Below are 15,473 nucleotides of genomic sequence, written 5' to 3'. Positions count from 1 at the left end.
AGCCTTAAAACATCTATAATAATTGTAAAAAAAAAAAAGAGAGAATACAGTTGGCTACTTCAGCGATTTCAGCTATCGTAGGTTATTTTTTAGAACGTAACTCCCACGATAAATGAGGGGCCACTGTATCAGCTTTAAGGTGCACTGTTAGATTTGTATTGTTCATTATCATTTATGCTTAGAAATATTTACTCATATGCTTAGAAGTATATAATCATTTGTTGAAAGAATGTGTCATCCTAGGAGGTCTGTAACAACTGTGTAGCATGAAGAGGGGGGGGTGTTCATTCCTCTACAGTGTTCTGTAGGGGTGCAACGATACACAAAATTCACGGTTCGGTTCGGTTCGATACTTTGGTGTCACGGTTCGATATTTTTTCGATACAAAAAAAACGTTCATGCCTTTTTAATTTGTCATTTATTAAAATTATAAATATATATTTTAACTCAAAAGTACAGTTCTTAAATTTAACCCTAACCCTTGTGTGTTTTTTATTTTGACAGCGAATGCGCACCTGCGGACCACTTATGTGCACCCCTGGTTATTTAGCTCGTCATATTGCAGCCACAGAAATTATTTTGTCCATGAAACCATAAAGCTGCACTTTCTTTTTGCCTTATAGTCTGATTTGTCATAACTTTTCCGTTTTGTGGTAAGCTTTTCTTTGGCTGTCACTTCTTCACCCTGACCTGTCTTATTTGGCTCAGCAGAACTAAAATATAAATCCTGCTGCTTTTACACACGCACTCACATAAGCTCAGCGATTCTCTGCACGATCAACCTCTCACATGTTTAAGCTGCGGGAGATTTCACTTGTCATGTTTGCATAGTAAGCTAACGATTAATAAGACGATGTCAGAGGAATTGGTGCACAAATTATCATCACTCACAGATCAGTGCTGTCGCTCTCTATACACAGTTCGCACGATTGCAAAGTGAAAGCAAAAAAACAAGCGCAAATTCAAACGCGATTTCAATATGTCACATATTGACAGTGGCTCACCGATGCCAATGACATAATTACCCAGCTACATTTCTGAAAGAATGCAAAAGCACTGACATATATTTTTCCTTCCTACAATAGCCCGACGGGCAGGGAAGAGATAGATTTTGCTAGCCCGACTGAAAAAATCGCTAGCCCCGGGACGTCGGGCTAGCGATATTGCAAGCCCTGTATCTGATTGAGGAATCACTCATCTTTGGAAAAGAGAGTTTATTACAGAGAAATGGCTCTTTCCAAAATAAAAACTATACTATCCGCTTCTTCTGGGCTATATTCTCAGCAGCATAAGGAGAATCATGTGCTAACAGCTGTCTAAATGACTCGGCTAAATTTAGTAGCATGCTTGTTGTTTTTGTCTTTGCACTAGGATGATGTCGGCGTAAATGTGCAGTCATATTCGTTGTGTTCCCACTAGTGCTTTCAGGTTAATCTTGTTGAAATGACCTTAACGCCACAACACGGCAAATCTCCGTTAACGAGCTACCGCCGATCGCCCCGTGCATGGGGCTAGACGGCCAACACTTAACAAGCTAACTGCGCTAACACACTAGTTCCCACCCATGTAATTGAGCATTGCATGCCATATCCAACATACTGTTTTACTTTAGTCCATGACTCGCTTACCTTCAGGGTCATACGTCACATGAAAACCAAAATAATTCCAAACGCCAGATCTGAATGAGGGTGGGGGAGGTTCAATTTGCCATGTTGCAAGGAGAGCTTAACTTCTGTCTTGCTAGCTTGCCCTGCGCTCTTCCTTCTGACGATGCTGTCTGTGTTGAGCGCTCAGTGGATCTGCGCTCGACAGTGCAGCCTAGGCGGAGTAGTCGAACGCAGATTCACTGAGCGCTCAACACAGACAGCATCGTCAGAAGGAAAGTTGATAAAATAAATTACAAATGTTGTATTGTTCGATACATATGCGTACCGAACCGAAAGCACTGTATCGAACGGTTCAATATCGATACGAATACCTTTGCACCCCTAGTGTTCTGGCATAGATCACACACCTCCTAGGAGAGGTCGTATCTTCTCTTGCTGATATATGGTATAGCAAACACACGTATATCTGTTTGAGTGTAAGAGCCTTTTGTTTAGATGGACCACTAGACTCCTGGCACACACACACAACGCACGGTACTCTTTGTGTGTATGAAACGTCATATGTTAATGAACCTATGCATATTCATGTAACCACAATAAAAGGAGTGCTATGGGGAACCTGGCTGAGAGTCTGACGGAGGTCAAGTGGGTGGAACGACACTTGGCTCCAGGTCGGTCTTCTTCGTGTTATTGGGTAATGATCAGACAAAATGATTTGGGAGAAACTGCATGAACAAGGAGATGTCGTTTATATTGACTAGAATAATCTGTTCTTGTTTTTTTTTTTTTTACTTTTTTTAAAACAGAGTCACTCAGAAATAAGCGGGGATTTTCAATAATCGTGTAAATAAATAAAAAAATCCCAGTGCAATTTAACATAGGTTTTTATTCATTGTTTGTTCGTTTTCAATTCCTCCTTTGTGGCAGTAATAGCTGTTGGTTAAAGAGCAGCTTATCGTATAGCAGCAAGAAGCAAAGCAAGGAGCGTTGAATTCTGCAGAAGTGCTGGATTCAGTAGAAAAGGTAGTAGCAGGGTAAGACGATTTAGGGAAGGCCCAGTAGTCTGCAAGAGAATCAGTAATATATATTATCACATGTGATAATGCATTCTCTGGTGAATAACTTCTTAGAGATATATAAATATCAGAGAGTCAAGTGTGTCTAATGTTCAAACCTAGAAAGACAAACATGAGACTCACCCCCTCCCTAGATGAAGAACGTGCATCGCGCTCGTGTGCTGAGTCATTCTGTTTAAAAACAAACAGTTTTATACAGTCTCTGGTTACACAGTTACACGCACAGTGCAAGATATATCATTCTACAGTCATGTTACACTTACAGGATTTGCCAGAGCAAGGCTCAGCAGGCATCCAAGCAGAAACACAACCTTGATCATGGTTTCAGTGATTTCACCTGTTAACAATATTTCAGATGAGATGTGGTGAAAACCATCTGCAAAATCACCATTCAACCAACATTATACTGAAAACAGAGAAGCAATAAGAGATTGATGAGAAATGTTACCGTCAGGTCTTCACAACTTCAGCAGACTGTCTCAGAGATGTGGATGATTGTGGTAATGCTGTACTGACAGCAGAGCTTTTTATACACAGTTGCAAGAGATGATTTAATCTCATTTGCGTAACTGTTGGGAAACTCTAACTCTTAGAAAACATTCTCATCTTAACAAGGGTAAACACAATTAGGCAACAATCAGGGACACACCTGATTAATCTTTTTGCTGCAACACAGTGATGTGAGATTGACCAGGTATGAGTCACATACAAAACTAACTGTTGTTTGTATATGTTCCTTTAACCCTTGTGTGCCCGCCTGTTCTCGGGGCGTGGGTCGTGGTGACCCCCCGAGGGGTGTGTGTGTGTGTGTGTGTGTGTGTTGTTATTAGGATGGTATTGATGATGATGATGATGATGATGATGATGATGGGGCCCCTCGGGGCATATGTGTGTTATGGTGATTAGGGTGGGGGTCGCTAGGACCCCCCCGGGGCATATATGTGTTATTATGATGATGATGATGATGATGATGATAGGGTGGGGGTCGCTAGGACCCCCTCGGGGCAGATGATGATGATGATAGGGTGGGGGTCGCTAGGACCCCCTCGGGGCATATATGTGTTATGATGATGATGATGATGATGATGATAGGGTGGGGGTCGCTAGGACCCCCTCGGGGCATATATGTGTTATGATGATGATGATGATGATAATGATAGGGTGGGGGTCGCTAGGACCCCCTCGGGGCATATATGTGTTATGATGATGATGATGATGATGATGATAGGGTGGGGGTCGCTAGGACCCCCTCGGGGAATATGTGTGTTACGGTGATGATGATGATAGGGGGGGGGGGGGGGGGGTCGCTAGGACCACCGTGGGGCGCTTGTGTTATCACGGCGTCGGTGGCGTCTGGGGAGCGGCGGTGCGGAAGAAGCGGTGCAGTTGGGACAGTACGTGACGGCGCAGTTTGTACACACGTGCACTCGGCACTCGCGGCACAGGATCTTGGTCTTGACGTCTTTGCTCCTGGGACACACACGGCACCTTCGCCTCTTGACCGGAGAGGAGTCGCGTGGCGTAGCGTTAGAGGCTGCCTCGGCGGTAGCGCCTCAGGCCGCGACTCTGCTGCCTCCTCCTCCTCGCGCTAAAGCCCTGGCTTCGAGCATGGGGCGCGCGAGCGCTTTGCCCAGTCGCTCGAGGAAGAGCCGTCGTCTGTTGAGCTTGCCCGGCATCCAGTCGGGGTGAATTTCCCTCCACAACACGAACGCGTTGTAGGCCGCCACGTCGACCATGTTGTGGAAAAGGGCCACGGGCCACCTGCGGGTCTTTCTCCTGCAGCTGTACGTGCTCACGACCTTGTCCAGGTTGTCGACGCCTCCCTTGGTGCGGTTGTAATGCAGCACCAAGGGCGGTTTTGCGCCGCTTCTGTCGCTGCTTTTGTTGCCGCCGCCGCTGCTGCTGCTGATGATGATGCTGTTGCTGTCGCCGATGCGGCGGCTAGGCCAGGGCTCGGGGCCGGAGCGATGGTGGTAACGGGGAGCTGTGGTGAGGAGCAGCACGTTCTTGTTCTTCTTGGCCATGTAGGAGAGGATGATCGTGTCGGGCCCTCGTCCTCCTCCTCGTCCTCGTCCTCCTCCTCGTCCCGCGGAGCCGCCGAGTACCACGGATTCGATGGAGCCCACGGCCCTGCCCTTGACGCAGCGCAGCTCTCTGGGGATCTCGGGTCTGTTCGACCGCAGAGTGCCCAGCACGGTGTGGCCTCTCTCGCGATAGAGCCTGTCGGCGAGCTCGCGCGAGGTGAAAAAGTTGTCGCACGTGACGCTGCGTCCCGGAGTCAGTCCCTCGGTGAGGTCCACGACCACTCGAGTGGCCAGGTGCTTTTCGGGAGGGCCGCGCTTGTTGGGCTTGCCGGTGTAGACTTGCATCTTCCACGCGTAGCTGGAACGCGCGTCGCACGCCACCCATATCTTGATCCCGTACCTGGCCGGCTTGCTGGGCATGTACTGTCTGAACGGACACCGTCCTGATGGAGAGAGAGAGAGAGAGAGAGAGAGAGAGAGAGATGGAAATGGGGAGAGAGAGAGATGGAAATGGAGAGAGAGAGAGAGAGAGAGATGGAGATGGAGAGAGAGAGAGAGATGGAGATGGAGAGAGAGAGAGAGAGAGCGAGAGAGAGAGAGAGAGAGAGATGGAGAGAGAGAGAGGGAGAGAGAGATGGAGAGAGAGAGAGAGATGGAGAGAGAGAGCGAGAGAGAGATGGAGAGAGAGAGAGAGAGAGATGGAGATGGATGGATGGAGAGAGAGAGAGAGACAGAGGTGTGGACTCGAGTCACATGACTTGGACTCGAGTCAGACTCGAGTCATTAATTTTATGACTTTAGACTTGACTTGAAAAAATGTTCTAAGACTTGTGACTTGACTTGGACTTTTACACCAATGACTTGGGACTTGAATTGGACTTGAACCGGTTTACTTGAAAAGACTTGATATTTTACCCCAAATATAAAATTTAACATGCATATTATATGGAGATTGAAAATGTGACGTCATTCACGGGTAGAACCGCAAAGGATTCTGGGAACTCGTGGCAAGCGGTACTAGCGCACGCAGGCTTTCAATTAAAATCAGTCACACAGCGATAAAAAGAAACACAAAAATGTCAAGAAGCTGTTGTATTATTAACTACAATAATGACAGCCACGGGAAGCCGACGGGTAAAGAGATCGGTTGTTATCGGATTACGTCGTTGAAGAGAAATTGTTCGAGCCATGTTTCCGAAGTAACAAAGACGCGACTGGATTGCAGCCATTCAAAGATCAAATATAACGTCCCAGAACACTCCAGCTCACAGGTTAGTCTGCTCCAAGCATTTACACAAAGGTCAGTCTGCTGTTGTAGTCAATACGTCATTTTTCATAACATAATTGGTGATATAGGTTACAAGCAAGTCTGGCGCTGAACAGAAATTGTCGCGCTATGCTCCTTTATTTATTGTGCATAAATAGTAAATTATCCTGACACAATATTGCGTTTCGCTTCTGTTATTATGGTACACTGACAAAAACACATACTTTTATTCACAGGATAAAACAGGTTTTTTGTATCACTAATTGTCCAGTACGATTACAGCATACAATATTATTGTCACTGCTACATTTCTGTGATGCTACCAGAAATTATTTCCACTACTAATTAATTACCGTTGAGCTCAAAGGTCCTATTAATAAACGGTTGATGAATGTGTATTTATGAAGACGATTTGTGAGACTGGTAAACTTATGATAGGTACGATGGTCTTTCGTTCTACACGGTGCGTTTCAAGGTCCTGTACCCATCCGTCGGTAAACTGTACCTGGGCTTGTTGCAGTGACCTGAAGTTACTAAACTTCATGAGTGTATGCACTCACTCCAAGAAGCGTATGATTATAAATATGCATATAAATATCCTAAGATGAGATAGCTGACTTCATCTAACTAGCAAATGTTGTCCAGGCTACGTTGGTGATACAGTTTTTTTTAATGTGTATGATATTTTTGTCATGCGATTTTAAAGCTGGTCCTACAACCGCATCCAAGAATAACATGCAGCTTATCTCAGAACTGTCGGTGAAAATTATTCTTGGAGCTAAGTTTAATTGAGCTGCATTTTATAGAGGTGCAATTTCACAATTTGTGTATATTTTCTAAGTTCACTATTTTGTATGTGTTGAGAAAAACACAGATTTTAAAATTACATGGTCTAATATTTACATTTAGCATATAACTGCAACATTATTTTTTCGTTTGTTTTTTTTAAAGACTCGAAAGGACTTGAAATTCAAAGTTTCAGACTTGTGACTTGACTTGGACTTTTACACCAGTGACTTGAGACTCGACTCTGACTTGCCTGACATTACTTGAGACTTGACTTGAGACTTGAGGATAAAGACTTGAGACTTACTTGAGACTTGCAAAACAATGACTTGGTCCCACCTCTGGAGAGAGATGTGAGAAAGTGTGGGGGAGATTGGGGCAGAAACACAAGGAGAAGAGACGTGAGTTTGACAGAGAACGCGCTTGCTTGCTTGCAAGCGTGAAAGACATAAAGAGTCATGCGAAAGCACAAACGCGGAACCCAACACGAATATACAACGAAGCGAACTAGCCTGTTTTCGCCATTCCCGCTCCTATTCCTCCTCTCTTATCCCAGTCACACACACACACACACACACCACGTATGTACCTCTGAACGGCACCAGTCTCTCGTCGACGGTGACCTCCGGTCCCGGGCGGTACATGGCGGGCAACCTCGCGCACCACTCATCCCACACGGCTCTGATGGGGGCCAGTTTGTCGTAGCTATCGCCGCCGTTGCCGTCGCCTCGCCCGGCTCGTCTGGTCTCTCTGTCGTCGAAGCGCAGCGCGCTCGAGTAGGCTCGAAAAGTCTTGAGCGGCATCGTGGCTCTGAACACGGACCTGCCGCTCTCGGCGTGCCACAGGCTCTCACAGGCCTCTCGAGGACATCTTCTTTTTCTTCTTCTTCTTCATCATCATCGGCGAGGACGTCTTCATCTTCTTCTTCTTCTTCTAATTCTTCTTCTAATTCTTCTTCTTCTTCTTCTTCTTCTTCATAGTCTTTGTCTTCTTCTTCATCGTCATCGTTATAATCATCGGCGAGGACATCTTCTTCTTTTTCTTCTTCTTCTTCATCATCATCAAATCAAATCAAATCACTTTTATTGTCACATCACATGTGCAGGCACACTGGCACAGCACATGCGAGTGAAATTCTTGTGTGCGAGCCCCACAAGCAACAGAGATGTGCAAACACAACAACACAAACGAGCAAAATACAAGAATGGCCAACCTGAAACTAATAAATATATGTACAATATATAATAGTGTATGCATTTCTGGATGTGTATACTAAATATTTTCCTACGTGTGTGTGTGTGTGTGTGTGTGTGTGTGTGTGTGTGTGTATACACATTTTTACAAATTAAATAGTAAAAAAAAAATAAATAAAAATAAAAAAAAAAAAATAATAATAATAATAATAATAATAAAATATATAAAATATACAGAGTTGAATATGTGCAAAACAAGTGGCATTTATATACAGTGTGGAGTGCATAATGTTGAAGTTCCAGTAGTGAAGCTGAGGTGTCTATGACGTGTTCAGCAGTCTGATGGCCTGGTGGAAGAAGCTGTCTCTCAGTCTGCTGGTACGGGACCGGATGCTGCAGAACCTCCTTCCTGATGGAAGCAGTCTGAACAGTTTATGGCTGGGGTGACCTTGATGATCCTCCCCGCTTTCCTCAGGCAGCGCTTCCTGTAGATGTCTTGGAGGGAGGGAAGCTCACCTCCAATTATCCGTTCAGAGCACCGCACTACTCGCTGGAGAGCTTTGCAGTTGTAGGCGGTGCTGTTGCCATACCAGGTGGTGATGCATCCAGTGAGGATGCTCTCAATGGCACAGTGATAGAAGGTCCTGAGGATGCGGGGGCTCATGCCGAATCTTTTCAGTCTCCTGAGAAAGAAGAGGCGCTGCTGCGCCTTCTTCACTGTTTTGTTTGTGTGTACTGACCACGTAAGATCCTCAGCCAGATGTACTCCAAGGAACCGGAAGCTGCTCACTCTCTCCACAGCAGCGCCGTTGATGGTGATGGGGGTGTGTACTTCTCTGCACCTCCGGAAGTCCACTATCAACTCCTTTGTCTTTGCGACGTTGAGGGTGAGATGGTTGTCTTGACACCAGTGGGTCAGGGCGCTGACCTCCTCCCTGTAAGCCGTCTCATCACCGTTGGTGTCGTCCGCAAACTTCACAATGATGTTGGAGCTGTTAGTGGCTGTGCAGTCATAGGTGTAGAGTGAGTACAGGAGAGGGCTCAGTACACACCCCTGTGGAGCACCAGTGTTCAGTGTGATGGGGGATGAGGTGATGCTGCCCAGTCTGACCACCTGGCGTCTGTCAGACAGGAAGCTAAGGATCCAGCTGCAGAGGGAGCTGCTCAGTCCTAGATCCTGCAGTTTCCTGTCCAGCTTCGAGGGAACGATGGTATTGAATGCTGAGCTGTAATCTACAAACAGCATCCTCACATACGTGTCTCTCTTCTCCAGGTGTGACAGGGCAGTGTGTAGTGTCAGGGCTATGGCATCATCAGTGGACCTGTTGTGGCGGTATGCAAACTGTAGAGGGTCCAGTGAGTCGGGTAGTGCAGAGCAGATGAAGTCCCTGACCAGCTTCTCGAAGCATTTGCTTACGATGGGGGTCAGGGCTACAGGTCGCCAGTCGTTCAATGAGGAGATGGTGGAGGATTTGGGTACAGGGACGATGGTGGCCATTTTGAAGCAGGCTGGGACTACAGACAGAGGGAAAGGTTGAAGATGTGCGTGAACACTCCAGCCAGCTGAGCCGCGCATGACCTGAGGACGCGGCCGGGAATCCCGTCCGGACCAGTAGCTTTGCGTGCGTTCACCTTCCTGAAGCACTTCCGCACATCCTCCTCAGACACAGTGTGCGCACTGACGTCATCCGCGGTGCGCACACTGTCCGGTCTCATGGTGTTCGCTGTGTCGAATCTAGCGTAGAATACGTTTAGATCCTCACATAGAGAGGCCGTGGTCTGCGGTGTGCTGGTTTTCCCTCTAAAGTCTGTGATCGTGTTTAGTCCCTGCCACATACTCCGAGGGTTGTCAAACTGTTGCTCCACCCTGTCCCTGTACTCACGTTTGGCTGCTTTGATCGTCTTCCGGAGTTGGTAATGTGCGTGTTTGTAGTCCGATGTGTTCGCGGAGGCAAAGGCGGTGTTCCGTGCCGCGCGAACATCTCCGTTAATCCAGGGTTTTTGATTTGGGAAGGATTTGACTGTTCTGGATGGGACGACATCTTCCACGCATTTCCTGATAAATCCACAGACTGAGTCTGTGTATTCATCAATGTCTCTGGCGGCCACGTGAAACATTTCCCAGTCCGCGTGATCAAAACAGTCCCGCAGCGCATCATCATCGGCGAGGACGTCTTCGTCTTCTTCTTCTTCTTCATAGTCTTTGTCTTCTTCGTCATCGTCGTAGTCGTAATCGTCGGCTACATCCGCGTTGCGAGTTTCACCGACAGCGCCGCGGCCGCGATCGCGCCCAGGATCATGAACGCCACCTGCAGCGCGGCCGGCGTCGTCCTCTTGCCAAATCTCCCGAGTCCCCTGCCCCGGGTCGGCGCCTGCTTCTTCTTCCTCTCCCTCTCGGCGGTTCGACTCGCCTTGCGAGCCGCCGTCCTGGCAGAGTTGCGACGCCATTTCGTAACCGCGATCCTCTTCCCCGAAATACCTATCCACCCCATCGTTTTTGTCCTCCTGATCCTCTGAGTAGCGCTCCTCCTCGTCGTCTGCGAGCGTTCGGGCCGTCGGGTCGTCGTTGTCGTCCCCCTCGGCCTCTTGCTCCTCTTCCTCCTCACTCTCGTCCTCCTCCAAGTTCTCCTGTAGCTGCTGCTGCTGCTGCTGCTGCTGCTGCCGCCGCCGCTGCTCTTGGTCTTCCTCGACCCCTAGCCCTTGATAGCGAAACGTGGCCGGTCGCAACAACGGAGCGACCGGAGCCGACCATGCAGCGTACGCCAAATGCGCTGGCGATGGCGATGGTGATGGTGAGCGGGAGGAGGAAGAGGAGGACACCGCCGGCGATTGCGATCCGCCTGTACCGACCTTAGTGCTCTTTGGCTCCCACGGTCTAGTGCGTGACATTGTCTTCTTCGTCTTCTTCTTTCTCGTTGGCACCTTGTTGCCGTTGTTGTCGTCGTTGTAGTACGGCACGCGCCCGGACATCACCTCTGTAACCCGTAACCCCGATGCGCTTAGTACCCGCCATCCGCGCTCTTATCATCTCTCCGCGCAACGCGCTGTGCTTTCGCCGGGGTGTTTCTCGGCCACCTTTTACAAGACTTTATCGTCCGTGCTTGCACGTGTGCTCTCTGTCAAACTCATGTCTCTCTCTCTCTCTCTCTCTCTCTCCCTCCCTCCCTCCCTCCCTCGGCGGGGGATCCGCATCCCCCGGCCCCGCCCGACCTCCTCCATCCCTCCCTCCCTCCGCGGGGGACTGGCATCCCCCGGCCCCGCCCTCCCTTCCCATCCCGTCCCATCCCCTGGGGGGGGGGGGGGGGATCTCGCGACCCCGACCTCCTCCCTCCATCCCTCCCTCCCTCTGTGGGGGACCCGCATCCCCCGACCTTGCCGCTCTCCCCCTGGCGGGTGCATCAGGGTTAAGAAGATTTCAGCTCTTTTTGAGGAAAATGGTCTGGATATGAAGCATGTCTGTGTACTTGTGACCAATGGCGTGTCCAGCGGGGTGGCCTGGGGGGGCACAGGCCACCCCCCAAACCAGACTGGCCACCCCAGGTGCCACCCCAAAGGCAAAACAATAAAATTCAATCAAATATCAAATGTCCGATTATGTTTTCACGGTGACGCTCAGATATCCGAGTGTAAGTGAATGCAGCATCGCTTCTGCGCTATGCGCATCACGTTAGCAAAGGTAGGAGAGCCAAGCGCGAAAGACGGCACTGCAGGAAACAATTTTTCGGTGAAAGAAAATGAGGACAGAATAAATGTCCCGGTAAGTAATATCAAGTTTGTTGAGTTTAGTAAACTTCGGTGAAATTAGAATACCAAGGAAAAAAATAACACTTAAAGAATTATTGCAGCTGTGGAATATTTCAGACAGTATGCTACTGAGGGCAGCTAACATAAGAGTTATGAGTTATAAGATATAATCTAAGTCGTAACATTGCTGTATGGAGCTGCAGATTTGGTTGCAGGTTAACATAGCTGGACTGGCCATCGGGCATACCGGGCATATCCCCAGTGACTTATTTTTTATTTTTTTTGTAACGGCATGAACAATGAGAGGTGGTGGATTGGCCAGATGCAGGTCGATGTGTAGAAATAACTCCGTTGTTTGGTGGTGGCTATGACGGAGCTTCCACAGAGGCAACAGGTGGATGAGGGAAGGGGAGGCAGGAGGAGAGACCCGAAGCAGCCACCAGTCCGAGTGTCAGGTGAACTGAACTTCAGGTAAGAAGTTATGACCTGCAGTCTATCTGGGTCAGATATAAACCAAGTTTAGGTGGAGTTTATTTTCATGTTGCTGACTTTTTACTGTCAGTTGCAATAACTCATACTGCGTTCTAGCCAGTTTGACGGAGTTTTTATACAGCTGGGTGGGTGCTATGATGTTACTGATAGTGAACTTTATTTTATTCATAAGGTTAGTAGAGTTGCCAACGGCTCCTTAAAAAAATGGAATGGTCCCTCATTCAGAGAAAATATTACACGTTTCGTATTGAGCTGAGAAGAGACGCAGTTTGTCCCGGACTTTAGCTAGAATGGAAAAAAGGCACAAAGCTGGATTTATTCTGTCTTTATGCTGCACAGCTGCCTCTTCTCTCATTCTCTCCCCCTCCCTCTCCTGTTGCTACTTCAATCATGAAACTGATCAATGATCAGCTGATCGGCTTTTCTCTCTTGTTTATCGCCCACTTTGCGCCAGAAAGAGGAAACCAGCAGATATTGCGCTAAACAACAGCAGCACGTTTAAGCTTGATCGGCTGTTGTTAGAATTTATTTAATATTAATTTCTAGTATCAGCTGATGTTTGCTGGAGCCACAGCTGTAAAGCTGCTGGTCATGATGTCTGTTTAGATATGTGGTGAGAGGGAAACATGAAGATGAAACCAGGAGATGTCCTTACTGAACCATCAGAGCTGAACAGGTGATGGAGAAACAGGTTTACCTTTTAGGTGACATGAATGAGTTGAAGGGAAGTTATGAACTGTTTCTGAGAGATAAATAACACCAGGATCCTTTTTTATGTAGCTGACAGCTGGTAACTGTGCAGGGGCGGGTCTAGCAAAGTTTTGCCAGGGGGCCAGGTAGGGCATTAACAGGGAAAGGTGGGCACAAAGAAATACTTTTCTTTCTTATTCTCATTTAAAATACCTAGTTTTTATTAAATAATTATCTAAATCTTACAACCAAAGTTTTTATCTGACGTAAAATGTATAGAAATCATACATATACCAACAAGACTGTACATCACTGTCACAACAGGGTTTGTTTTCAGTCAAAGTCTTTATGGCTTTAATACCTGGTGGGTCGGTCTGTAGTAAAAATGCCCAATTTTTTTGCCCCAGTCCAGCCCTGCAGGTTAATACTGGCAGTGTCACCATGCCAGCTGACTGTATTTTATCATCAGCCAGTGTTGTTCTTTATCAATATTACCAAAGTTTACGATAAGGCAGCATAGAAAGTATTTACTTGCTTTCAGGTTTCATTCAAATGTTAGTCTTTTCAGTTGTTTCCCCACTTTTTTCCTGTTTCAAAATCAAACACCAGTTTGTGAGAAGATTATCTTCTTTTTTTAACAGGCAGATAAAGTTTTGCATTGGCATTGGCTAATTTGTCAATTGTTTGTTACAAATGTTCGTATTTTAATTTTCAAAAATGTTTTTGCCCAAAACATATGTGCACTATATGTCAGTAAAAATACTATGCAAATATTGATGTCCTTGAATGCTGAGTAAACACTGACAAAGCACTGATTGTATCTCTTGTACTTTATCAACGCAGTATCTAAAAACTTTGCACCGTAGTGGTTAAAATCTCATTCTAATAAGAGTTAAAAGTGCATTTGGTTATTAGGTTTATAGGATTATTGAATTATGGTTAAGGGTTGGTAGAATTTTTTTTTTAAACATTATCTGCCAATTAAATCTGCCACCCTTCTCCAAATCTGTGCCCCTACCTGGCCCCCCCATCAAAAATTTTCTAGACACGCCACTGCTTGTGACGGATGGGGCTCCATCCGTGGCAGGAAAAGTGAGTGGTCAGCAAAACATTTATTTTAATTTGAAAGGGAATTATCAAAATGTGGTTTTTTTAAATTATTATTTCAAATGTGCAAAAAATTAATTTAGTTGTAGCTCCCTTTTTTTTAATGGACCTTTTGGTGTGCATTTGTGAGAGGTCACCAGATTTACAGAGGAAAAAGGAATTTTTAAAAAAGTACTTGTTTTTAAATACAGTTGTGTGGGTTTGAAATTGATCATGATCTGCTGCTTACTGGCTGCAAAAAAATATCTGGCCCAGATAAATTCCTCGGTTTGAAAATCTGGCCCAACTAACATCTTAGTTGAATAGCCATGCAATAGGGCCTTCACACTGTCAGTGCTCAGGCCCTAAATAAAGGATGTCAGACTGGGTGTTGTCTGCTAACTGCTTAAGCCGCTAAATCTCCTGATTTGTAATAATAGACTTGACTTGACTTTTGACTTTCTGATCACTGTTGTGTTTAGTAGCTGCCAAATAAAGTTCATCAGTGAAAATCAGTTAGACTCAAAATGTGTTGGGGGATTTTTGTTTGTTTTTCACAAACACCATTGTATTGTATGGTTAGGCACAAGTTTTTGTACACAGATTCTGCCATTTTTTCTCTGTACACAATCACAGGGAATTTTAAATCAAACAATTGAGATACTATTGCAGAATTGCAGACGTTCACCTTTAATGTGGGTGGGTCTTTACAAAAATATGACATCAACTGTTTAAGTATTACAAACATTTTTATCTTTAGTGCCCAATTTTGAGCAGCTCAGTACTAATTGGATAACCTGACATCATTTTATATACAAACATCATTTTTTTTATGCTTTGGCTGAAATACTTAAGTCTATACACCATGAACATCACAAATACTGTGTCTCCTCCCTTCAGATGTTCTTCTTGGCATTTACTACAGAGCCTTCGGTTGCTGCTTCTCTTTGGTTCTCTTTATCTTCAGTTTTGTCTTTAATAGCTGCTGTATTGCTTTGGTAAGTGGACTGATTCTTATATAGTGCATTTCTACTCTCCCTGCTTTATACAACATGCCACATTCACCCATATTAACTTTCCTAGCTAACATTCACACACGTTCATACTCCAATGGATGCATCAGAGTAACTTGGGGTTACTAACTTGAGACAAGTATTGTGCATGCAGACTGGGGAAGCCAGGGATTCAACCACTAACCTTCCTAATCAGTAGATGATCTGTGCTACCTCCTAAGCTCCAGCCACCCCTTTTTCAATGTGTTTTTGCACCGTGGCGCATTAATCAGCTGAGCAAGAGTAGAGAGTAAGACATTTTGCATTGAAAATGGTCTGCTTTCTGAAAATAAGTCAGAATTTCAAAAGATTTTTGTTTTTCTGTTAAGCCACAACACTGACCTATGAATCGTGCAAGCTTTTTTAAACTCTCTATAAGACCAAGTCATTCAAAAATAAGTGGAGATTTTCAATAATCTGTGTGAATAAATTATGAAAAACAATGATGCTGTTCAA

The 15,473-nt window shown here is 45.9% G+C and overlaps 1 long non-coding RNA gene across 1 annotated transcript; it reads right to left on the bottom strand.

The window, feature by feature from the left end:
- Window positions 1-2,483: 2,483 nt before the first annotated feature.
- LOC147327792 (uncharacterized) lies at window positions 2,484-3,208 on the bottom strand. Its single transcript, XR_015130044.1, has 4 exons — window positions 3,132-3,208; window positions 2,947-3,020; window positions 2,807-2,854; window positions 2,484-2,670 (listed from the first exon to the last, which is right to left on the bottom strand). It is a non-coding gene; the product is annotated as an uncharacterized LOC147327792 (long non-coding RNA).
- Between the last annotated feature and the right edge of the window lie 12,265 nt (window positions 3,209-15,473).

This window comes from Aulonocara sp. 'chitande type north' Nkhata Bay, linkage group LG6, assembly GCF_057382095.1.
Source record: "Aulonocara sp. 'chitande type north' Nkhata Bay isolate Kocher_YH1m ecotype deep benthic linkage group LG6, A_spYH_male_GT1.1, whole genome shotgun sequence".
NCBI lineage: Eukaryota > Metazoa > Chordata > Actinopteri > Cichliformes > Cichlidae > Aulonocara > Aulonocara sp. 'chitande type north' Nkhata Bay.
This window is presented reverse-complemented; position numbering and strand designations above follow the sequence as displayed.